Raw genomic sequence first — 25,844 nt, forward strand, 5'->3', positions numbered from 1 at the left:
CCCTGTACTCGGCACTGGTGAGGCCGCACCTCGAATACTGTGTTCAGTTTTGGGCCCCTCACTACAAGAAGGATGTTGAGGTGGTGGAGCGTGTCCGGAGAAGGGCAACAAGGCTGGTGAGGGGTCTGGAGAACAAGCCTTATGAGGAGCGGCTGAGGGAGCTGGGGTTGTTTAGCCTGGAGAAAAGGAGGCTGAGGGGAGACCTCATTGCTCTCTACAACTACCTAAAAGGAGGTTGTAGCGAGGTGGGTGTCGGTCTCTTCTCCCAAGTAACTGGCGAAAGGACGAGAGGAAATGGCCTCAAGTTGCGCCAGGGGAGGTTTAGATTGGATGTAAGGAAAAATTTCTTTACTGAAAGAGTAGTTAAACATTGGAACAGGCTGCCCAGGGAAGTGGTTGAGTCACCATCCCTTTGAGTCCCCATCCCTGGAAGTATTTAACAGAGGTGTAGATGAGGCGCTTAGGGACATGGTTTAGTGGGCATGGTGGTGTTGGGTTGACGGTTGGACTCGATGATCATGGAGGTCGTCTCCAAGAACCTTAATGATTCTATGATTCTATCATCCTTCCCTGTTAGGAAGACTTCATTTCAGCAATTGCATTCAGTTCATGCATTCAGGCTTTTCTTGCAAGGCCATGAAGCATACTTTAAAACATCAAAGATACAATTCTGAGTAATCTTGTGACTGCTGGTGCCAGGGGACCTACTCTTGAATCTGTAGTTTTTTGTATAGTATGATGTGAGAATTACTTTTGTATGGGGAAAAGCTAGTCTACTACTCAGATAAAAAGACAATCAGTCTGTGAAAAAGGCAACCAAGGGGATATGAGATAGAGATTCACTAACGCACGAGTAGCACAAACAGGGTAGCCAAAGTCTGTTTGCCAAGTCTCCCAGTAAAAGAGTTAGAGGGTATCAAATGCAGTTAATAGCAACCAGCTTCAAAACAAACAGAATGAGGTGGTACTTCGTGCAATTGGTGTTAGACTTGTAAGGCCAAAGGATAGTGTCGATGCTAAAAGTTCGCATTGGTTCAAGGAAAGGCTGGAAAAGTTCACAGAAAAGAAACCCTTTAGAGTTACTAAACCCAGAAGTGATTCAGAGTCCCTAATCTGAAAATTATTAGATTCTGGGGAAGAGTTACTGAAGACTGCTATATGTGCTTGTCCTGCTCTTCATGTTCTGTAAACATCCATTTTCAGCCACTGCTAAAGAGACTGTACTGGGCTAGGTAGGTCTTTGGTCTGACCCAGCACAATCAAGGAAAGGCCCTGGTATCTAAGCCTTCATTCCTTACCACCCACCACCACCACACCATCCTCATTCATAATGAACACTTCAGAGTATGGAGCCTTCCAACTGTAACATCTGGGTGTGCAACTCCCAACCTACTCTGAGCAACGTGAACAATTAAAAGCAAATGTCCCTCTCAGATAAACAGAAAGATATCAAGCAAATTATCATTTTATTAATGCTATTTATGCTGCTGCTTTCTGAATTTCAGTTTTCTGATCAGCTTTATAAAGCCTGAATAAGCATTTAAGAAAGACAAATTCTTTCATAGACAAAAATAATGTGTTTGTAGCTTCATAAAATTTATTTGTTGCCTAATGGGCACAAAGTACTGTTAATGCTTAGCATTATCATTTATTAATTTGCTTTTAAGTTTAGCCTCACTTTATTAGATCCATAGTATCCTTAGAGAACCACTAGAACCTTCTGTATTTCCTTTCTCCTCTGTGCTGTTAATCATTCTTCCTACTTTAGTATCATTTTCACATTTAATTAGAGCTTTATCCTTCAGATATTGGACCATATCTTGACCTTTAAAGGATACTACCAGCCATTTATCCTTGACAATGCTGACTGCTACTCAGATTTACTTTCTGTCTACAGTTCAGTGGCCAGCCTGTGATACCTTTAAGTGAATTTTAGCCCAAGCTGACTCGTTTCGGTAATTCCCTTAAGATATTATGTGGCAGAGCATCAAACGCCTTTGTAAAGTCTCGATGTTATTCTGTACTCTACTAATCTTCTGGCTTCATCTTAAAAAGAAGTGGAGGGATAAACGTTCTAATTTGTCTGGCTTAGTTTACTGTAGTACACTTGTGTCATATCTGGGTCTCATTATACTATTCACCTCCATATGAATACATTTTCCCTTTCTGCTTTAATATTTATAGTATTTATTTCAATTTGGAGTCATGCCCATAAGACAATAGTTTCCATAGTTACTCTTAATTCAATTTTTAAAGACTTGTGACATGACACTTTATTAGTCTCCTGATACTTCCTCAATTCTCTGTGGGGTTTTGTAGCAACTAGTTGTTCCATCAGTTCTATAAATACCCAAAGGGACACCTCAGATGTATCTGTTCAAGTGATGGTATTTCATTATGTATTTCTTAGTTACTTTTTCCCAGCAGTTCACAATTACATTGATGATTTCTTAACCAAGCCATTATTCAAAGTTTAATCCCCTTCCCAATAAACTTCATGGCAAAAGTCCAATTAGTTTTAGTGGGAATAAGAACTGTTCTCAAAATTTATCTCCTTATTACAAATCAATTACAATTAGTATTTTCTTGGTCAAGTCATTTTGCATTATTGGGCCTTCAGGACTTATAACACAGTCTCTTCATATTATCTTTAACCTCTTGGCAACTGTTTCAGTGTATCCTCATGCTGTCTCTGTTTTTCTCATGTGCACTAAACTTGGAATATAAAAGCCTGTTTTGGTGGCCCTCCAGTTTTCTGTTTCCAGTGCAGTTCATATTTTACTTTTCTTGCTTAAGTAGCCCACAGTGACCCATTCTCTCCCCAGCATTTCCCATTTTCATTGGAACAAGACACATTTCTGCTGGCTTTCCATTACAGTATCTTCTCGAGTCTTTCCTACTGCCCTTCCCCTTTCCACAAAGGCTTTTCTTAAACTCTCTTGACTGATCCTGTGAATTAGATTTTCCTCATAATACTACATCCTTTCATTGGATGACATCAAAACTCTTCAAAGACAGCCAAGAAGGAGGTACAGTTCAGTAATATATAAAGTTAATAAAGAAAGCCTAAGTGACTAGTTCATCAATGTCATCTACTCATCTAGTTTTCTTATAACTATAGAGCTTTAAGCTTTTTGTGTAAGCACAGAAGATGGTCGTTCTAGATTAATGTTGCTGCCTGCCAGCTTTTGTACCATCAAGATCTGCTATGACTGAGGTGACGTGGCAAGACAGGAAAGACACCATTGTCTTATCCCCCACTGCTACCATGAACACAGCTAATTAACTGCTAAGGAAACAGAAGGAAAATTATGTTAAATGAATGAGAGGAGGGACACCCAGACATTCCCTCTCCTTGGCTCAGAGCCTGGATGCGTAGTGAGACTAGTCTTAAATTTCACTCACTTGACTCATAGACATTTACTACAAGCTCTTATACTGTCTTTCAGATCTATGATTATTTAAATACATGATCCACAATTAGAATTTCACAAGGAAATACGTTAGAAACGGCAATTAAGAGCTGTGTTTTACATGTTTTTGCTCTGGTAGGAATGTATGCCCACTTAGCACCCATATACAGGCAGATCAGATAGAGTACACGAACAGATAATAAAGTGACCGTTAGTTTATAGCACTGTTTTGTTAATAACATCCACAAGCATTTTAATTAAACCATGTTCTGCTCTGAATGATGTCCTATTACCATTACTTGTGTTCTGAATCTATCGCAGTGCTGCAGTATGTTATTCATTGATATTACAGCAATTCTTACAGATTTCCAGTTGCTGTACATATGCAGTGCCCCGGAGTGCTTAAAGTCAGTGGAGGAACTGTGGCATTCTGTGAGCCCTGAAAATCATAGAACTGACTCCAAAATCTGTTAGTGACTGATTCACTGCTCCTGGTTCTTAAACCAGGCTGCACAGGAGGATAGTTGCAAAGGCCACCTTTAGCCTGAGGAGCTTATTTGCCTTAGGATCTTTCCACAGCCAGTGGGGAGTGGTAAAATCTTCAGCAGAGTGTCTCAATGGGAGCTCATTGTAGGTGCCCTGAGTTGCCCCAGAGGAAATGCTTTCTCTTGATTCCACAGGAAGCTGCTGGAGAAAACCATCCTGAGGCTAAATCTAGGCTTTGTGAATGCCCCTGAAATTATTCTTTTATGTGTTTGCAACAGCCGTCTCTGATAAACTGCAATATATTCTGGAATGAGAAATGAGACCAGCAAACAAATACGGCAAAACTCTCTCTCCTAGGCTAACACTAGCCCCTCACCTCCTTGTCCAAAGTTCAGGGGGCTTAATCTACACTACATGCTCACAGGGACAGTGCTGGCTGCAAAGCAGAACAAGTAGTCATTTATCCAGGCACAGCTGTTGCCTAATGACAGAGGTCTGACAGTGGCTCCTGTGTGATGGAACACGGGTCTGTTTTCAGACTTGTCTGATCACTGCTTATCTGTGGCCTGCTGAAGTCACATCAAATGAACTCACATCAAAAGCCCATCATCTGTAAATTCTTTTTCTCTAATTTCCTCTTTTTCTTTCATGCTAACTGCTAACCTGATATCTTACATGAGCTTTTTTTACCAAATTTACTAGAGTTATTTCTCTATTTTTTCCTTTTAATACCAGTCGTCTTCTTAATTCTCTGTTTTTATTTTTCTCCCGTTTTAGTCTAGCCTCATCTACTCCCATCTGTCTCGATGCCAACTTCTGATTAATATATCTCCACATAAATTCAATTTAGCCACTGACAGTACTTTCTTAGGTTTGACCACATGACATCCACCTGGTCACTTCTGGGGCAGGGAGGGGAAATGAGGTAGAGAATAGCAAAAAAGCAATACATTGTTTTCTGTGTTGAAGCAGTTGGTTTTATTTAGTGAAATTACATTTTCTGGTGTCTTGTCCTTAGCACAACGATTTACAGTAGCTGCCGCTAGACAAGAAAGCTGTCCTCCACAGATTTTATCAGTCTCATAACATATTCCTTGTCATGCTGTGGAAATACGAATTTGTGCATAGAAATGACAGAAAAGTTTTACAATAGCAGATCCAGCAGAGCAACAGAAGTAATGGTGTAAGGTGGAACTATACAAAGTTTTGTACTTTAAATGCTAGTCATCTAGATTAGTCCTACTATTTTGCATGGACAATAGCTACACTGCTACAGTTTATTTCCTTAAAGTTTCAGAACAGTCACTACCCTTTTAAACATATTTTATAGCTGTAGCTCCATCAAATTAATGTAGAGGTTGCACCAGCCTAATTATACACGTCTACAGTGATATAGCTAATGTCATACAAAAACTGCACAAAACCCTCTTAATATCTGTGTACCACCAAACAGCTCCTGCCACGAATGAAGTAGCTCTGGTATTAAGACAGTACTGAAACCTGTGCGTATTTTTGGAGCAGAGCCAAATGTTCATTTATAGTAAAAACTCTAGAAACTTATTACTACATGTGTGTTTACATTCATAAAATTTATTCAAGCAAAGTTATTCAGAAAAGGCAGATATGGCACAGAGTGAGCCTAAGAAGAGATGGAAAACTGAAATTCTTTAGCACTGACCAAGGACTAGTCACATTTCCCTAATAGTGCAATAGAAATGAGTGCCAGTAGCACTAAATTATATCCAAATCCTCCATTCTCTGTAGAGAGTTTGAGGCTTGAGCAAAAATGTTCCGTGACCACTTTTTTATCATCTACCCTGTGGTTTTGTTCTTTCTTGAAGTTGAGTAATATATAACTATGAACTAGGGGAAGCAAATGAAGTATAAATCAAGCTAAGTCCAAGGGTTAATGAGATTAGCAGCTGTCAGACCCATAGGCTATCTATAGCCTGACGACTAAATCTTATGCCCTCAGGAGTTAATAACAGGGCTATCACAAACAGCAAAAATGCACGTGACTGGCCTCTACCTGAATTACAAGCAGACCTTCCTGCTTCCAGCACAGGAGCAGTGATGTCCCATAAAAACATGACAGCAAATAATTCAGGGAGAAAACACAGGAATGTGCTCCAAGATGTTTTCAGGGCTTCTTTCCATGCTTAGGAGGGGTAAGGGATGCTTACTGACAAATGAGACACACATTGGGAAGCCCAGCTGTCAAAGCAGAGGTTGATCCCCCCACTCCTCTCACCAGGTACTTCAAAACTACCTTCTTAATTAAAACTTGCAAAAAATAATCTAAAAAAAATATGCAGTGAACATGATGGCTAACGTGGGGAAAACCAAACTATCTGGGTCTTGGTTTTATTTTGGTGCACAGTGCTTCAGCATTTGAAACCATGCCATCTAGAACTTATGAGAACAGTTGTTATCAGCGAGCATTATTAAATAGCAGACAGTTTGGGCAAAGATGCTCACTCCCAATGTGCGGCTCCTTGGTTGCAGAAGGCAAATGCCTGGGAGGTGGCAGGAGTGTCAATACAGAAATAGGAGCAAGCAGTGGGATTAGACTACAGTTGGTTTGGGATTTTCAGCACTCATTAAAATGACTCCCTGACAGCACTGTCTAAATGGAAATATTATGCAAGCTTTATGCAAACTGTGAATTTATCTTGGAGTAAAGCCTCCTTCCTGTATCTTGCTGGGAAAAACACATTATGGACAAATATATTCAGATTGAAATAGATCATGCAACCAGTTTTAGAGAGAACGTATGGTCTTATCCCTATTTTATCTTTTTGGATTTCTCCACCCTCTCTAGGGATGGTGGTCTGAACTCCTTATACAGTCAAACTCTTGCTGACCTCAACAGAAAATTGCTCATCTCAAAACACAGCCAAGCAGAGAAGCCAGCTGCCTCTCGTTCAGCCAGTTGTTCCCAAACTGAGGTTGCAATCCCACGTGCAAGTGCAAAGCAGGCAACTGAGAGCAGGGTCCGTTCTCCAACCTATTATGTGGTGGTTCCACAGGTTGTGGGAGCAAAAGCTTTGCTACAATGATCATGGGTATCTTCTTTCATTGCTTTTAAATTGTTTTCTCCTCTTATTCCCCCTCAACTAGCCATGGAGTCTTATTACTGCTTGATCCATCTGAACCCTAAGGCAAAGTGTTCAGCACTGGGCACACTCCTGCCGAGAGAGTTTTGTATGAATTATAAAGTCAGGCCATTCAAATAGTACATCAATTCCCTTCCCACAGGCTGTCTTCATGAACGCTTATTCATCTTGAAATGATGGTACACTAAGAAGTCACTTAAGCTCTTAAGCTTCCCTGATCTCATGTCACAACTTCAAGAACAACCAAAAGGAAGAAGGAGAATGCTCGGAAAAGCATAAAAACAAAAACCGTAGTCAGAAATACTTCTGTTGCTGCAACTGCTGTTAAATAAAGAGATCACTCCCTGCACAGATAAAGCGTAACAGTATGTTCTGCTATATAGCTCATAACAAACTTTGATTCAGTCCAACGTTTTTGTCACCAAAAGATTATGGCTGTGGTGTCCTTATTTTGGGAAAGTAGACAAACAGACAGAAAGCCCCTCTGCATGCACCCTTCTAGAGACTGTAAAGGAGGAGAAGCAAATAGCAAAGAGATATCCAGCCCTCTTCCGTTGTGGGAGGACTGTTGGCTATTTCTGACAAACAGAATATCGTTCTGACAGAGACATACCTTAAAAATTCTTTTTTCCTGTCATTACGTTTAGCAGTATTGGTAGCCTTTACAAAGCACTCTTGTATTTCAAAGATAACCACATGAACGCTAGCTGTGCACTTCCAAAAAGGCTAAGCAACACATTTCTTACAGCCTTAAATCATGTCTTCCAGGCCTGCTGGAGATCAGAGGGGTTTGCACAGGGAGCAACTAAGTGCAAGTCACTTGTAATGTTCCACCTGCTAACTAAAGAACAGACAAACACTGGTAGGCTGGGCTGGAGCTGCGGGCACACAATGCTATGCCTCATATCAGAAGTGTAGCATTGCTTCCCTTTCTCTCATGCCCTCTGCCACACGCAAGCAAGCAAACAGGAGCATGGGAGCAGCTGACCGCTTCTGATGCCAAGGCACCGTATGCAGTGGACTGTAACAGCCTGTGCTCGCCAGCACTTCTCAAAGAAAAGGAGGAGGCAGTGTTCCTCTCAAGCCTTGTGTGAGGGTGGGGGAAGGAAGGGGAAAGGAAACCGCTCTCTGTACTCTTTATCCTCTCGTGGGAGCTAAGCGGAGGAAGCCAGATTTGGGAAAATGTATGAATATGAGACCATGGCAGGTTGTCCCCTTCCATACAACACAGTAATTGCAGGAGTGCTGTCAGAGCTGTGATGCCAGCTCTCAATACTGAGTTCACATGGTTTGGGAAAGTGGGCAAGACGGAGGCACAGGAGCCCCTCTGCACTCTGATGCTGTTTCTTCCCTGCTCGGGGCAGAGCGCAGTGGCTGGGACAGCCAAAGAAGCACACACGTGGCAGAGGTGCTCTCAAAACCTCTTTGCCCTTCTCCTCCCCAAAGTGCTTTCTCCTGCTCGCTCTCTTTGCTTACCAGTGGTTTCTGGGGAAAGGAGAAAAAGGAAGAACAACAAGGGGCAAATATAACTTGCCATTTCCAGAGATGACCCAGCACTGCTGCAGGGATCAGCAGGCACATGCTGGTCATGTTCCTCTCCACGCAGGCAGATCAGGGACACATAAAGAAACCATAACTCTTAGGGGTGAGGAGACTTCAGCTTGACATGTACACCCCAACTGAGTACCCCCTCCCCACAGTGCCCTAGCTCTGGGTCTGCAGGATCCCCAAGCAGCAGGAGGCTGGTGGAGAGAATGGACTCCACACATCTCCATCGTTCAGAGGCAGTTTATCAATTGTTTGAGGACCTGTCCAGGTCAAGTCTGATTCTATTTTCAGAGCTGCGTAATGACTGTTGACATCTGCCCATGATTGGCAGCAAGCATTGATGAGTACTGTAAACAACCAGTTTCCAAATGTACAGCCATGTGTCTCCTTTCTGCTCCAGGCGGTTGATAAAGATCCATTGATAGTAGTTGCTGTATATATGGTAAATTATTTTGGAGATTACAGTCTTCTCTTATGTAATCTCCTTACATAAGGACTGAGAAAGAAAACATGTAAAGAGCAGAATTTAAACGGCAAAACAGCAGGGGATCTGGAGCTCAACACAGGTATTGCCATCTTGAAAGTATTTTCCGAATATCCAAAGCTAATAAAAAGCCAACAGGAATAAAATTTACCCTCTTTTAAATATATACAAGAAACTTAAATAAGAGTTGCACCTCACCACAGAATCCTGTGAGATAATCCACTACCTGATATTTAGCTAACCAGATGCTCGGGGAATGAAATGGGAGGTAACTAAGCAAGTAAATTTTAATCCTAAGTAAAACCAAACCAAAACTGAACAAAAAGCTCCAAAACCTGGAGCCTAGAGATTGCAAATGGGTTGTTCCTGGGGTAGGTTCAGGTTGGAGAAAAACAAGTTGTTCTTCCTAACCAGCTACCGCATGGTGACACACGATGTCTGACATTTTTTGCATGCTGATTTATAAAACTGTGCTGTGCTAATCCGTTCAGTCTCCCCATGTGCTGTGTCAGCAGCTCCTGCTGTAAGCGTATTGCTTGTTGCTCCTAAGGAAGACTGCATTCATTCATTATTGCTCATTCCTCATAACTCATGCTCGTAGTGGAGAAAGACAGAGGGAGTGACTTAAAATGTTTAAAATCTTGATGGCAGAGAGAGGAGAATGTAAAACAAAAGATAAAGAGAAGGGAAAAGAAGCAAGAGTAGCAGAATGGATGGAAAATGCAGAGAGGCTCTTTTGCCCTTTTCATTCATATTTATTACTGTTTGCTCTGTTCCTTTCTTTATTTTCCTTTGCTGTATCATGTGTCATACTGCAAGCTTTAAGAACATTGTGCTCAGATAAAATGGCAAAAAGCCAACACACGCAAGACCTGAACATACCAGAGAGATTAACGATGTTCATGGGTGGAGGCTGTTTGTAGTAATGTGAGAATACCTCAACAAGTTTCACACCTACAGAAAAAAGGTCAAAATCAGGGGAAGGTCTGTACTGTCTTTACTTCTGAGCATGAGGTATAGAAGGCTCACAGATTTACAAAACTCAGTAAGTGATGGAGGTTTTTCACTGCTTTTAGATGAGATTTGAATTGGTTCTTAAGAGAGCGGAGAAAATACTGCAAAAAAATCCACGACCATTTGCTCAAACTTTTTTATTACTTCAGTTCAGCTGTGTCAGTTCCTTCTATGTTTGTCCTTCATATACATTCTAATGAACGAATTTGCTGGTGATGAGACTCACAGAAACTGAAATCATTATGCAAATTATTCAGTGAAGGATTTGGAATAATGCATTGGTAAAGACTGGATTCTTAAAGATAGAAGCAACTAAGGACACTTCACCTCTGCCCCGTCGCTACACTAGTTATAAACAAAAGGGGTCATATCTGGGTTTTTTTTCTATTCAAAAAGCTGTAATTCTGAAATTAGTCAACATAAAAATGTTTTTCATGCTGGACTTTATCAGCCTCTCAAATGGAAAACACAGCCTAAACATGCCTATTTTATCAAAAACTTGTCAATTTTTTTTCTGCTTGCATTTTTTCCTTAAAATGTAAAACACTGGTTGATGTGCATTTCCTTGGCAGTAAGATCAAGGCCAAACTCAAGGAAAAAAAGGTTAAAGCTCCTAACATTGGCTCCATTTACAATGAAATATCACACGCAGAACAAATCCACAGTACTTGCACCTGTCTTCTCTTAAGCCCTGCAGAATAGCTCTGAAAGATAAGGTAGAGAGAATGGCCAAAAAGAGGGAAAGTAAGGAGAAAAAAACCCAAAACTAGGGGAAGATATACTGCATGTTCTTGTTTCATGAGGGAAAAACAGTAATGACATATTGATCACCTGACTAGATACAGTCAATAAAGAAAATGAGACTTTCATGTGTTTATTACTGAATTACTAAATGCGAGTAGACATGTTACCACAGTGACTGATGATGTTAGCCCTACTGAGCTCTCTGGCTCTGTTGCTCAGCGCTGTTGTTGCACACGCCAGCACTGCGAGTCTCCTGCTTTGCTGTCCTATGCCCAGCAAGTGAATCCGTTTGTGTGTCTCGCTGGTGTTATATATGCCAACAAGTTCATCGTACTTTAGACAGACTCCTTGAGACAGTTCTGGAGAGCTGGTAACCCACAGTGTGCAGATGCATGCTTGACTGAAATTTCTAAAACAAGTGTTCTTTGTGGGGCAGACATTGGTAACAAAAAAAAAATAATCAGCGTTTTCAAAGCATTTTGCTATCTTCACACTGAGAAACACAGAGACATGGGGAATTTCAAGAAGCTAACTTTCTGCTCAAAGATATATTTTCTATTAACAATTTTCTTCAAACTATCTCTGCGTTTTTTATAATATTCTCAGAGTGCTCCTCCTCCTTCCACTTGCTGTGTTGTTTTCCATCATGAGCAGTAAGTTGGCTGTCTGGATCTCTTCATTCACTGTGACATTAGGTACTTAAGCCTAAGGCGCCAATGTCTTTCGAAAGGTTGCACAGGGTGGCAACGCTTTGGTTCTGAAGATGAAATGCATCCAGGCACTGAATTCTGAATTTCAATTATTTCTTGACCTATGCTGTCAATTTGCACGCTTTTTTTTCTCCACTCCTTCTAGGACGGAAACATTCAGTTATCCAAATATTTATTTTGGATGTGAATATAGCTTAGTTGCAAAAATAACTGAATGTATATATGAACTGCAGACCTTATTTATAACTGCTCCGTTGCATATGTGATTGATTGCCTCCAGTAAGGATACTTAAATGTAGCTGAGCTATTTGTGTTGGAGGCAGTGGCTGCAGAGCAGTATCATTTGGCAGTCACCAGATAGCTGAGCTTTCTTAGTGCTCCTCTGTACATGCCCCAGCAGACATTATTATTTTAAAAGTCACTAATAGTGCTTATTAGAATTCTGAAGTAACAGTTTTTCTCTGCTTCTGCAAACTTTTTGCTTTTCCTTCTGCACTGAAGTCATGGTTTTCATTCTCCCCCTCTCAACCCACTTTTGCCGAGTTGCCTTTTTAATTCATTCACCTAATAATATAGCATATGCAATATAAATATTTTTGTATTTATATATAACACACATATATTTGCCAAGTAAGGAATAGAGGGGTAAGGAAAAGTGTAAGGATAAAACAGCTCTTACGAAGTCCCCTAAAACAGAGATTATGTTCTTTCTTCCCAGAGTGATAGCAAGAAGGAAGTTCACTGACTTCGATGCATGGGTTGAAATGGAAGGATCCAGCCCAATTAGCCTCGGTGGAACAGCACAGAAGGATTTTCACAGGAAGACATTCTAAAGTGACACCTGGAACTTGGCGGCACTGTATTTCAACATTGATTAGAATAATTAGTTTATACCTGTTATGACACTATCTCAAGTAATTTAAACATAATATGCCCTGAAACTATAAACAAATAATTTGGCAACGATCTGGAGGAATGCTTTACGTGCAGCGATCCCTGAATAAAGTAAAGGAATGAAGTTATCAGAGAGTCGGAGCAGCAGAAGCCCTGCTGCTTTGAGAGAGGTACATGTGGATGTCTATCTCTAGACTTTGCTTCTAAACTGTCAAACACGTCCCTAAGATAACATTACACCAGAACACAGACTAGGTCAGAAGGGAATACTGGCAAACACCATCGCAATGCAGAGACCCTCCAGGTTTCTGCTGAAGAGTAAATAGTTCCACGCAGCCACGAGTACACAACTAGAACTGCTGAGAGGATCAATTATGGTCTACTCATGTTTCATCTCTCCAGTAAATGTCCTACTGAGAATAATAAAATATTGGATAGCGATGGATTATAACATCAGGAGTTTTGAAAGCATTGAAACAGTGACTCTCCAAAAGAACCCCTCTTGACTTAGTACACAAACTCCAGACAAGAACAGTACTGCTGGTATTTTAGAAAGATGTTGGCATGGCTTTTAGATATATTTTGATATTCTGTATTTCTATTTCAAAATATTAAGTGGCCACCGAGTTCTGAGAGGATGCATATCAAAAGTTGCAGGTTTTTTTCCTCACATTTTGACAATCACCACCACCACAGTATGATCTTTACATGCCTCTTCTTCATCACAAGTCTATAGATTATAAAATCCCTCCTAATAATCAAAATAAAGCTTCATGGACAGAGAAAAGTGATTACACAACTATAGAAATGGCATGCACCAAATTAAGTTGATTTTTTTTCCTTTTTTAAAACATGAGAAATGTAACTCCATTAGAAAATCATGTAAACATACTTAAAAATAAAAAAGGACACAAATTCAAGACTTGAATATGCCCTTGCAGCGTATTTTGGAGGTCAGCAGGCAAAGACTAGCTTAGATCTGAGATAAACACTTCTAGAGATGGAAAGTTATAAGAAACGATCGTCACCTCCACTTCTGTGCACTCAAGAGGGGAATGCTTTGGCCTGGTAGTAAACATACCATCATGGGCTGGAGGAGCACGGTCTATAAGCAGGAGGGCAAAAAACATGTGTGCAGTTTAGATACAAATGCTGATTATGGAAGTCACCTTATTTTGTTACAGAAAAGCACCATGCCAGGGGAGGTCTTCTGTAGTTGCATGTTTCTATACTGACCTAAATAATGTGTCCTCCAGCAGTCACTGCAGAAGCCCACTCCTTGGGTAGGATGAGAGGTAGGACCTGTGTAACTGCAGGAAGACTTCTGCTTCATTACAGCTATAAGAATAGTTGTCTGCCATATGTACTGTATACAAGTGTTCATTTTAATTAAAGTTTAATCTCCTCACTTTCTGCACTAATCCTTGGTTCTCTTTCATAATATTCCCACAGACCACTCCAGGGTATTTTCTGGCATTGAAAAAGTCTTAACTTTGCTGGTTTCGATCTGGTTTGGCAGGCTCCTGTGTATCCATCTTCATCATTTATTTTCTGACAGAAATCTGCTAATACGTGAGGCAGAAAAAACACACCAGTGTTTGAGAATTAATTGGATGAGAATGGCAATTTGTGGATTTGAGGAATAGCAAAGGTGCCGCTAGAGTGTGTAAGTGGGCAGCTGGCACAGTAGCTTTTGCCAACATTTGCGTCAACGTGGGAGTACAGCAATATGGTAGCTGTTAACATTGTACTCAATAAATATCTCATCATATGTGAAGACATGACTAGCCTTTTGGAGGAAGAAGCTGAGTATTCTCTGCATCCATGGCAGGATTTTATGTGTAATCCCAGCAAATGTCAGCAGGCCTTCATGGGTGCTCACATATTGTATACATAAAATTACTTTCTTGAAATCTAGTGTATAGGGAAACAGTGAAATAATAGCAAAATAATTCACACATTGAATTATCCAGAGAAAAACGGTGTAATGCTCAACATGGCACTTTTTCTCAGCTGACTCAAACCTTAAGAAAAAACACACAGGCCTGCTGTTGTCAAGTGCATGTGACAATTTTTGTTCCTGAGGCTTGGTTTCTATGTGCATCCATAAAAGCAAAGCACTTCAGTTATTTCCAACATTTTTTTTTTGTTGCTGTTAGAAATAGGAAGGATGTTAAAATCATTGGTTTAGGACTAAGGAAATTTTTTCTGTTTCACATGAATTTGAAACATTTCATAACTATTGGAGTTAAGCAACAAAGACAATATTGTAGATAAAAATGGCAGTAGACCTCAGTGGGGTATATTTCTACAACTATTTCTTGCCATGAGGTTTCCTCCTGTGCATTTCTTACAACCCTTACACAAAGATTCACTACATTCTTCTATTAGGAAAAAAATTATCTGGTGTTAGGTTTCTGTCTTCTAGTCATGTTCTGTTTTCATTTTGCCATGACATTTCTCTCTGCGAAGAGCGTGCCTACCCTTGTTTCTCCACCTTCTTCAAAGGGCCTTCTTTCTGTGCCTCGGTCCACCACTGCTACTCTTCTGAGTGTCATCCCTACACAGCTACTAATTTTGAATAACTCTCAGAGCCCAATTCTCTATACTTTATGCCATACACATTCCCTTAGAAGAAAGTTCTCTGTAATAAAAATTTATCATGACATCAACAACTGAAACGTCACCATTTTGAAGAGCCAAAACCACTGAGATTTTCAAGAAATTTTGTCTGTGAAGCTTCAAAAAGGTTGATTTACAGACGCAAATAGCAACAAACACAGAACTGGAGCAAACTCAAAATATATACTGTAACACTTGGCTTGATCTTTTAGTCCATTTCGTTGAAAATGAACACACTAAATTTAGTAAGGTGATATAAAATCATTATTTATTTTCAGGACCTATGAAAATACCCTAAATTAATCAGTTCCTCATTTTTATTTCTTTCTACATTGTCCACTAGTATCTTGCTGCTAGCATGTACATGAACCACAGAGTAAGCATGCTTTTTAACAGTGAGAAATTCTAAAACAAATGCAACAACATGTCCTATTAAGCCAAATTAAAGTGCTTCAGCTACTATGATGGACAAAAATGCTCTTATATGCACAGGAAATTAAGTTTTATAGTTTCACATGCAAATATAAGAAGGACCATTTACACTTTCTTACTGAAAAGTTAATGACTTGCACATTCCCTAATAAAATACTTTCAATAAGCCTCATTAATGTAGCTATTTACATTCACAGTTATTGTCATAAGCATGAAAAAGGCAGATAACTTTCTCCACCCTATCCCTTAAGCCTAAAAGCTTGAAATTTATATTAGTAGAGAAATATCAAACTGCAACATACCCTCACACCAAAAACCAAAACACAAAATTGCACCTTCTGAATGAAAATGAAGATCCTGAAATGTTACTCTGGAAAGTGAGATACCAGCAGCCTGATTATAGCAGCAGGCAGCCAAGACAGACCATGGCAGGGGCAGGTATAATTTTTTACTGCCAGTGTGCAGTCAGCCCACTGCCTGAGAGGAGTGAAGAGCTCATGGGGACGGGCCAGCCCCAGGCAGGACAGAGGAGTGCAGAGCCCGACCACCCAGCAAAGTCGCCACTTCTCTTCCAGCTGGAGACTAAGGCTGTATTTTAAGCTGCCTCATTTGTATTTACCAAAGAGGTGAAAGAAGAGCCTCATGCAGCCATCACCAGTCTGGCTGGACAGTAAAGAACTTGGGGGATGAATCTACTACTTGTTGTCTCCCAGGGTGTTTCCAGTGTCCCAAGGACACAGGAGAGCCCCATCAGCCTGAATGCGTACGCTCACACATTGCTCAGAGATGGCTGAGATGCATCATATATCTGCTGTTCCCAGCTCTGATTTCTCTTTTTGAGCAGATACTGCCTAGTGAGTTAAGTCTGGCTTGTAGCCACTCCATGGATAGAGATCCTATCCTGTATATGGTGGTGTATGTTTTGTGCATTTGATAATGACAGGATAAGGCTTAAGCCATGGCTGTATTGGCCAACTGTCTCCAGCATGCCTTCCAAGTACCAAACAAGTCTTAGGAGAAATGTCAGTAGGGAAATACTGTAGAATAACATTTTGCATAGAAAGTACTCTGCCATGACATACACAGTGTTATTTTGGACAAGTTTTCTTAATCAAGCAGTAAACAATCTTGTATCAAAATAAGGACAGCTGGAACTTAATACCCTACATAACTAGCTTTCCAATAAGAATTTAAATGAAAAAAAATCAGTAAATCCAAGCATGCTGACCCATGTGAGATTCATGAAAATGGAAGGTTATATGCATGAATTTGACATAGAGTGTGGAAAGCGTTGAGACATTTATTAAGCCAAGTACTATTCACTCTTCATTTTGCAGTGAATCACTACTCCAGTGGGTTTTACAATCCTAAGGGGACTTGAAGCAAAAACACTTCAGCTGCACAGTAAAAGCACCTATTTCTCAAACTAGGTGCCAAAATAAATAGTCTGACATCCCACCCAGTAGAATAGATCATTCTGCACATATATAAATAAATAAAACTCCACTCAGAAAACAAGCAACAAACAAACAAGAAAACCTTTATCCTTGAGCATCTGGGATCCAAAGGCATTCAATTCCAAGAGAACAAATCATATTTGAGCTTTGTCACATGTTAAAGAGCAGGTCTAACCATCCCTTCAGAAGAGGGCACCATCTCTTACAACTTATTCCCGAATCATGTACTCCTCTCCTCCAAAAATAAATAAAAAAATGTATTCATTTCATGGAAGCAGCCATAACCTTTTGAACAGATGGGAAACCTGATGGACTGAGATGCAGTGAATCCCTTACTTGCTGATTTCAGGAAGGGAAACTTTTGGTTTTGAAAGTTGTTTTTAGACAGTTTTCCAACTTCATGGGTTAGGAGAAGATCAGCAATGTAGAAGAATAAAATTTTATGTTGTTAAACTCTGGAGATATGTGAGGACCAGACAAAAATACTTAATGTCAACAGAGTAAAAATTTAAAGAAAAATGCACATCAGATTTGCCTGTATAACACGGGTATTCCCACCCAAATCCTTCAGTCATTGCATACTCAGGATTGCATCAAGCCATTAATTCTACAATAAATTATTCTTCTGCTCCCCACAGCATCACTATTCCTTACTTTCCTCATATCTGAGCTTCTCACTGAATCTCATTTTCCCTGAAGGCGGTGGGTCACGTTCTTCCAAGCCCCTCAGTCCTGGTTTCTCTGCTCTCTTTGTCACCTTCCTCTCCTAGTCGCTCAGCTCTCATAGTTCCCTTTCCTCTCTCTTTCCAGTATCCCTCTGCCCCAAGACTGCCATACCTTGTGCACAGGGTGACCGGCTGGGATCCTTGCTTGAGGAGCCGCCCTCGCTCACACTGGAGATGGCAACTTCTCCGTGGGCCCTTCCCCTCACAGAAGGCTCCGCACTGCCCCCCTGGTGCTCCTCCCCCAGCTCCTGCCAGTCCCCTCATTCGGGCACAGAGAAGAGAGGTTTTGTTGAAAGTTGTGTTGGGGCCTCATGCGGGGAACGGTCCTGCCCACTCTGGCCACCAGCCAAACACCAAAGACACCCGAAGTGAAGGGTCAGTAAGGGACTTGGGATGCTACTAGTCCTGTCCCAAAGTCACGCAGGTGTGAGCTTTGAGCTGTGAAGGCAGCATGCCTCCCTAAATCCCTTTGCAGTCAGCGCTCCTGGTGACCTCCCTCTCAGTACGTATACTCTCCCAGTACTAGAACTGGGGAGGGTGAGCAGGGGAGAGAAGGAGGTGGCTGCGCAACCAGGCTTCCCCTGCCACCACTGTCATCGTATTTGCATTGCAGGGAGACGATCTGGCTGCCTTTGTGGGGCCCTTTGGCAGGAGCCCAGCAGCCTTTCTGTGCCACTGTTCACATTGTACTGCAGGAGTATAAACACGGGCTTGTCCACAGCACTCTCGACAGCTCTGGAGGAAATCCATGATTGCCCAGTGTCAAATAGGCCAGAGAAGCTGGGCTACTTTCTGTACACCAGCTACTGTCCGTATCCTAACTCCCTGTCTGTTGTAGGAATATGGAAGTTTGCCGGTATCAGAGAAATACGACAAGGGAATGTGATGGGACTGCGATTAATATTCTCACTCAGAGTTTGATGCTACAAAATTGTCTTTACTGATCCACTGTTTCTAAAGACACAGACTGGACAGTGTTTAACATATCTCAGGACCGTGCCAAGGTGCCACAGAGATAAATAATGTTTGAGAAGATAAAAAGAGAGTTACTAGTGTGAGGAGAAAAATGATTTTAAAACCAGAAAAGACCATCTCAACCAATCCTCTTCTCTACCCTACAAATATTCAAAAGCATAAAAGATGTTATCAACACTCTACTCCCTCCTGTCTTAATCTCTTTTTGATAGGGAGGATAATCCTGGAAAACACAAAGACAAGATCTTTCATCTACCTAGAAGTCTTCATACCTTACTGCTAGACACTATATATGAGCTACCAGAGCATTATGCCAACTTTGCACAGATTTGAGTGACCACACAAAATTCAAGGCCTGAGAATACAAGAAATAGATCAGAAAAAAATCAGCAAGGTTGTCCCTCTCCAAGCTTTGAGATATCTAGACTGGAAAAAATTCCCTTGTACTTCCTGAACTTAATGCACGGACTTGAAACCCTCTGGCCTTCCTTGTTGAGCATTCTGCCTCCTAGAGCTGTAACACAGGTACTGGTCTAGTCTTCTACAAATACTGGATGTCAAACTTTCCTCGGGCCCCACCATGTACAGACCAAGAGCTAATGTTGCTCCTACAGTATACTCTGGAGAAATTCCAGTAGCTTTAACAGAAGCTGGTGTATGTGTTACAGCCCCAAATTAGGTTTTTTTCATTTCCTCTGTTACCACTTAGGCAGAGTTGGATTGCCTACAAGGAAAGCCCTTCCTGAATGTAGAACCTGAAATCTAGGAAAGCGTAGATGTGCAAGCAGGACCTCTACCTGCTCTCCTTTGCCAGTCCCACAATGGAGGGGGCAGAGAGGTGAAGCACACATGCTAACGTACTGCAAGATAGTGCTTTAGTTGTCTGTAAAACAGAACATGGCATTTCATTAATAACCCCTTCTCTGCAAAGGCAGAAGGCAAGATTCTCCTGCCGACTTCCCCACTGCTGCAGTGATCAGTTGATCAAAATCTTTGGAAAGGTAAATTACCTTTATTCCACTGTCTTCAGTGAAGCTAGAGAAATTTATACCCACTGAGAAACTAATCCTTACATATTACTGCAGTAGTGTACTACTGTACAAAGGAATATAGCTACAAAATTGCAATGTAAATATGGATATGAAAAGAAAAATAACCTTTCTCTTTCCTAAAAGCTGTTACCCCATCAGATTGCTACAGGATCATAAAAGTGCAGGCTACAGACTTTATTCTCTCTACCTTTCCTCTGAAATTAACATTGTTTTAAACAAATCCAACCTTCATAATTTTTTTTCCCATCCCAAAGCAGTTACTATTTCCTGTTCTGCATTTAATTTTTAATAAGGAATTAAATATGAACTCTGATCAAAAAATCAATTTCCTTTTGAATTACCCAAATGTTAAAACCGCACTTCTATGGCAAAGAGATGGCACTCTGAAGAACAGAGCCATCTACAGAAATCTTTTTGATAATGGTGTCCTTTTTTCAAATCCAAACATTTCTTTGATGTAGAATACAAATTGAGCTCTAGTGTATAAGTCAGCTAGGATTTCAAAGTTGGCCTTTATACTTTGCCATTAATTAATTCCATCCAAGAAATTCAAACAAAGATACAAACAAAAAAGTTCTCTAAATACGTTACATAAGGCATTCAGAATATTCTGATTCATTCCCCTCCAGGAACACAGCAGAGTCAAAGAATGGTGTACACAGCATGTTAAGACTGTATAAAAAGCACTAGAAACTGTAAGAATAGTTTAAAACCCATTTATTTAAAGCTCTCCATTATAAGAGCTATTGTAGAGTATTTGCTAATCAATCTACACTTCTGAGTTCTAAACAATTGCAGGCTTAATGAAGTGTACTTTTCTTCACTTTCAGACACAGGAACAAAGAGTTTCCTATTAAAAGAGAGGAAATGAAAGCAGGAGGCAGAAGACCTCTTCCAAAAATTACTGGAGCTTCTGAGCAATTTAAATATTGAATAGAAAGTCAGAAACTCTTATTTGGGGTCTCTTTTTTCAGGGGGAAAAAAATCTGAGAAAGAGACTTTCTTTCCCAATAAACCCCATGTACAGCTTTAAGTCAGGTAGGATGACTATTCTCTCTGATACAATGAAGAAAGCCTCCCAATATGTGGCAGGGAAAACTCATACAACTTACTCCAATTTTTTTTTAAATCTGAAGTTGAGAATTGGGGTCAGTGGTCAGTCAGTATAGAGAGATCTTTCAAGCTGAGTAATTGAAAAAGGTTTTTGCTAGGGAGTAAGCAACACAGCATGGAGTAAGAACACGGCAGATATGTCTATCCAGCCTGAAAGAAAATTAAGAGTTTTCTTTTTCTCAAGATTTACTTAGTCCAGCTTGTATAAAAACACAAAGGAAACTTATCCCCTAACATCTTTGGCAAAAAACTTAGTAGTATTCACTCACCTGAAAAACAGATTTGGTAGACAGGGGAAGAGGCAGAGTCACAAATGCTATGTCAGACCAAAAACCAAAGTGAAAAGTAGACTTTGTTGTGTTCCCCGCTACTCCACAATGCACAGATACCATCTCCCTCCCTGTACCTCCTGTGGCGTTGTGACAACCTTTTATAAGAGGCCACAGAGCAAAGTTGATACCACACAGTGCTGCAAGCACCATTAACTTCTGTGAGATTTCCCAAGCCCATTATCTCATAATTCTTAGCTCTTTATTCTTTGGAGCCCAACTCACAGCTAACTAACTTCTGGCAGCTCCTTATTTGTGCTAGGATCTTATATGATCGTTGTTTTTGTGTAGCCCATCTGATTATTCTCTTGTAATTTTATTTACTGTGCAGTAAGACCTAGGAAAGACCTACACCAAACTGTATAATTTATATTACTTAATTTCTAACACTTGATTGCAAACATGCAGCATGAGAAAGGAGATATTTGACATTCTCTTGACTTTTTATTTAAAGGTAGACCTACAATAATGGACAATCTTAATAAGGTTTTAGGTGAGAATGACTTGTAGCATTTCCTGGGACTGTGTCAGAAGATACAATTCCTATAAGGGGAACAGAGATTAACTCCAGTGCCTATATGGGCATAGAGAAGCATATATCTTTCTATTTTCTTTTATCATGTTTATGATAACTAAGGCTTACGAATCACTATATTTCCATCATGCAAATTTTGAGGGGTTTGGGGTTTGTTTTCAACATTATGTTCTGGTTAGTGCAATCTGTTTAAATATTCATCGATGCCCTTTAGGCACTGAACGACCTGCACTGAAAGGCACAGAAAAAAATTCACTTACATATTGTAGGAATCAGCTACTGGAACAATCTAAGCCCAAACCGAGAAAAGATCAATGATTTCCCTCTTTCCTCCCTCTAATAAATTCCAAATGCCCTGATTCAGCCTTCCTGATTCAGCCTTTCTATTCCACCTGGAAACTGAAGATGCAACTGAAACACGTGCCTGAACATATTGCCCCCTTCGCTTAAATATACCAAGTCCAAAGGAAGTTGATACTTGCATTCTCATAGATTAGCTATCTGAATAGCTTTGTGGTCTCTCATTCAAGAATTTGGATTTTCTCTGAGGCATGTGGCTTGGAAATGAATCTGACACAACATAAACCCTTTTGTTATGTAATTGCAAAACTTCATCTCATCTTTCATATAAGTATGAAAACTCTCTGCTACTTCTGCCTCTCACACTTAGTCTAAATATCACTGTCGTGTTATATCTTTGCAATGGGTTAATCTGCCTATACTTTGCACTGGATAAAGACAAGAAATTGTTGCTTGACTTATTGTCTGGAAATTTGGTACAGTGTCTCTAGTTACGGTCTGGAAAAAGATAAATGACTTCAGGAAATATAACTAATAACCACAAGGATTTTGTGAAGGATAAACAAAACCACCTGTGAGTAGCAATGAAATGTTGATTTTGATGGAACACGATCAAGTAGGAGTTGTACCCCAAGTCAGAAGCAAGCTGAAAAGTGTTCATGAAACCATAGTAGCTTTTGATATTATGGGTTTCAGAGGAAAAAGGAAATTCCAGTTTTCTTAAAGAAACGAAGTCCATCTGCATAGCTTTGCAATGTATAGCCAGATATTCAGGCATGAAAAGCAGGCTGCACCATTTGTCCACAAAAAGCAGTATCATGCGAGGAAAATCTGTATTTTTATTGTGACTACAATTTATAGACTACATAGTCTGGTGTGGTGACAGATGAATACTACCACAGCATAGTGTGGAATGATTGCCGATTATGCTAAGGGCTCTATAAGGAGGGTTTCCATGACAGCATTCTGTGTATCATTGGTATTTTGGAAATAACATTCAGTTTTGATTTCTGACTTCTACAGATTTTGCTGTTCCCATGAAACATTATATTCGAGCAGAAAAAAAATGTGATAAACTGTAGAACTATGTGATAAACCACAGAGCTATTTGATAAATGCACCTATTAAACACCTTTAATTACCTTTTCTACACTCTGGCCAGTAACCATTCTGTCTCAGGACTTATTCTGAAGTTTTACACTGTTGAACAGGTTCAGACAGCTGGCATTTCCAGTCTGCTGTCTACAGTAAAATATAGACCTTTTCTTGAAAACTAACTCTGCCTCAAAGCCCAAGAGAAGTTAGTTTCAATCCTGGGCCAAAAAAAAAAAGCTTTTCTGTACATTAAAATGTGATGACTTTTAAAGCACAGCATCTTGCTCTACAGAGCTGAGGATGCGTTTAGCGCTGAACGAGAGGGGAGAGTTGGGAGAGGAAGGGCCTTAAAAATACTTCACATTCAGATGTTCATAGAAGTTGTTCCAAGTAAGTTTTTAATCTGTTTTGCAGCTGTCTTATTCCCCCGCGTTTGGACAGGGATTTTCCAAGGGGCTTGAAAGAGCTAGCTGCCCAGTTCCTATTGAATTTCAGTAGCATTCCACCTTTTAACTCTGATGTGCTGCTCTGAAGGCTATTAGACACGAAACATAGCCTCCGTACATGAGTTCAGATTAACACTGAGTATCTGTGTTTTTTCAAGAACAAGGCCAAAATACAGATCTTACCTGCAGTGGAGGGAGAGGTCCTGTATAACTTTCTGCTAGTTTGGAACTGGGGACTTTTCTAAATCCACCTATGACTCTGATAAAGCAAACTACACTATCACATTATGCATATCTGTCTGTAAGCATGTATGTACAATTTACATACAATAAAATATCTAACTAGTTGCAATCTCCTTAAGGAGCTTTTCTCTTAATCCATTTGAATTTCAAAGCATAGCTAAAATTGCAGGAGGATTTTAATTGTATACAAGATTTGAGCTTGGATAAGTGATCCCTTTGGATTTTTAATCTTTTGTGAGCAGCCAGTACTTCTTAATCAGTGTAAAAAAGAATTCAATAATAAACACAAAGAATGGGCGACATTAAAAAAGCATGGATTTTCTAGTATGTTTGGAGGTATGGCACACAAAATTCCCTCTGATAAGGGAAAGAAGATGTACTCTTTCCAAAGCGCAACTTTTATTAATTGATTTGCCCACATTTCTTAGAGGATTATGAGAAAAATCTGAAGATGTGGTAGATGAACAGTACAGCATTCCTCAGCTACTCTCAGGGACAGAGAAGAGACCTAGCCACACACTCCATTCCTAAAGTAAATCACAAAGTGTTTTTCTGTATAAACATCAGTCAAGGGCATTAGCCACTGGTGTCCCACTTTCATGCATGCTCCTCCAGTTCAAGCTCCAAATAACCCAATAAAATATACCAATGTATGTTTCCATCCTTACAAATGCTTATCAGTAGTCCTGCACCGTGTCAGGAAAGCAGTTTTGCTGGGGCATGGCATGGAAATGAGCCTTTTCTCCTGTTTTGAAGAACATACAGATTTAACTTGTGAAAACTTGTGTGTAAAGGATGACCTGATACCCTTTGATAACATGTAACATGGAATTAGAGCTTCCACTGGAATCAAAAAGAGTAAGATGCACTGGTGGCACCACAGATAACCCAAAGCATCACTTACTTTGTGCTGAGCTATGGTACTGCCTAATGATTAACACAGTAGGAATTTATTTGACAGACCGGGGATAAGAGAGAGTCTAAGGCCCTTGGCACAGCCCTAGTGATGAGAGTACTACACATCATAGTAATTTGTCTGTCTCTGCAAGAGAAGGGGTGAGATAAAGTCCTAAGGAAAAATGCACAGGCTAAGTTTATTGTAGCAACTTACTTTATCCAATGCTGGAGGAAAGCAACACTTAATCTTCTTCAGGGTCAAGTAATATGCCCAAGAGAGATGCTTGGTCCTAGTAGTTTTTTTTCTTCCAAAGGAAAGGGTTGTGGGGTTTTCTGAACTCGTGGCCGGATCTGCTTTGCTATACACCTGATTTCTACCCACAAGTCTCATCTTACAGACTTGTTCCATGTTCTTTGCATAAGGTCTTAAAAGAAATTTGGAGAAGTTTGGTCCAGGGGAAGAGGCACGGTCTTCCATTTTTGAGGAACGCTGGTAATCACAAGAACGGGCAGTGGTAAAAGAGTTGATGGGATGCCCCTGGAATCTATGTTATGGTCCTGCATGTAGTGCTGTACCTTGCTACTTCAGCATAGTTATAAAGTGCAGAGCAGCACTCACTTCCATACCTAAGGCTTGTTACTTTACAGGAAAGAGCATATGAAGAGGGAGAAAAATGCTGCTCAACCACTGTCTTCCCCATTTTTCTCAGCAGGCTTTTACTTATTCTTTGAAAGTTGTCCATACCCTTGTCTTAAATACAAGGTAGACATTTTTGTAATGTCAGTAAGTTTGCAGATGACACGAAGTTGGGCGGGAGTGTTGATCTACTGGAGGGTAGGAAGGCTCTGCAGAGGGACCTGGACAGGCTGGATCGATGGGCCGAGGCCAACTGTATGAGATTCAACAAGGCCAAGTGCCGGGTCCTGCACTTCGGCCACAACAACCCCATGCAGCGCTACAGGCTTGGGGAAGAGTGGCTGGAAAGCTGCCCAGCAGAAAAGGACCTGGGGTGCTGGTTGACAGCCGGCTGAACATGAGCCGGCAGTGTGCCCAGGCGGCCAAGAAGGCCAACGGCATCCTGGCCTGTATCAGAAATAGTGTGGCCAGCAGGAGTGGGGAAGGGATTGTGCCCCTGTACTCAGCACTGGTGAGGTCGCACCTTGAATACTGTGTTCAGTTTTGGGCCCCTCACTACAAGAAGGACGTTGAGGTG

This window comes from Pygoscelis adeliae, unplaced genomic scaffold (genome assembly GCF_000699105.1).
Source record: "Pygoscelis adeliae isolate BGI_AS28 unplaced genomic scaffold, ASM69910v1 Scaffold4, whole genome shotgun sequence".
NCBI lineage: Eukaryota > Metazoa > Chordata > Aves > Sphenisciformes > Spheniscidae > Pygoscelis > Pygoscelis adeliae.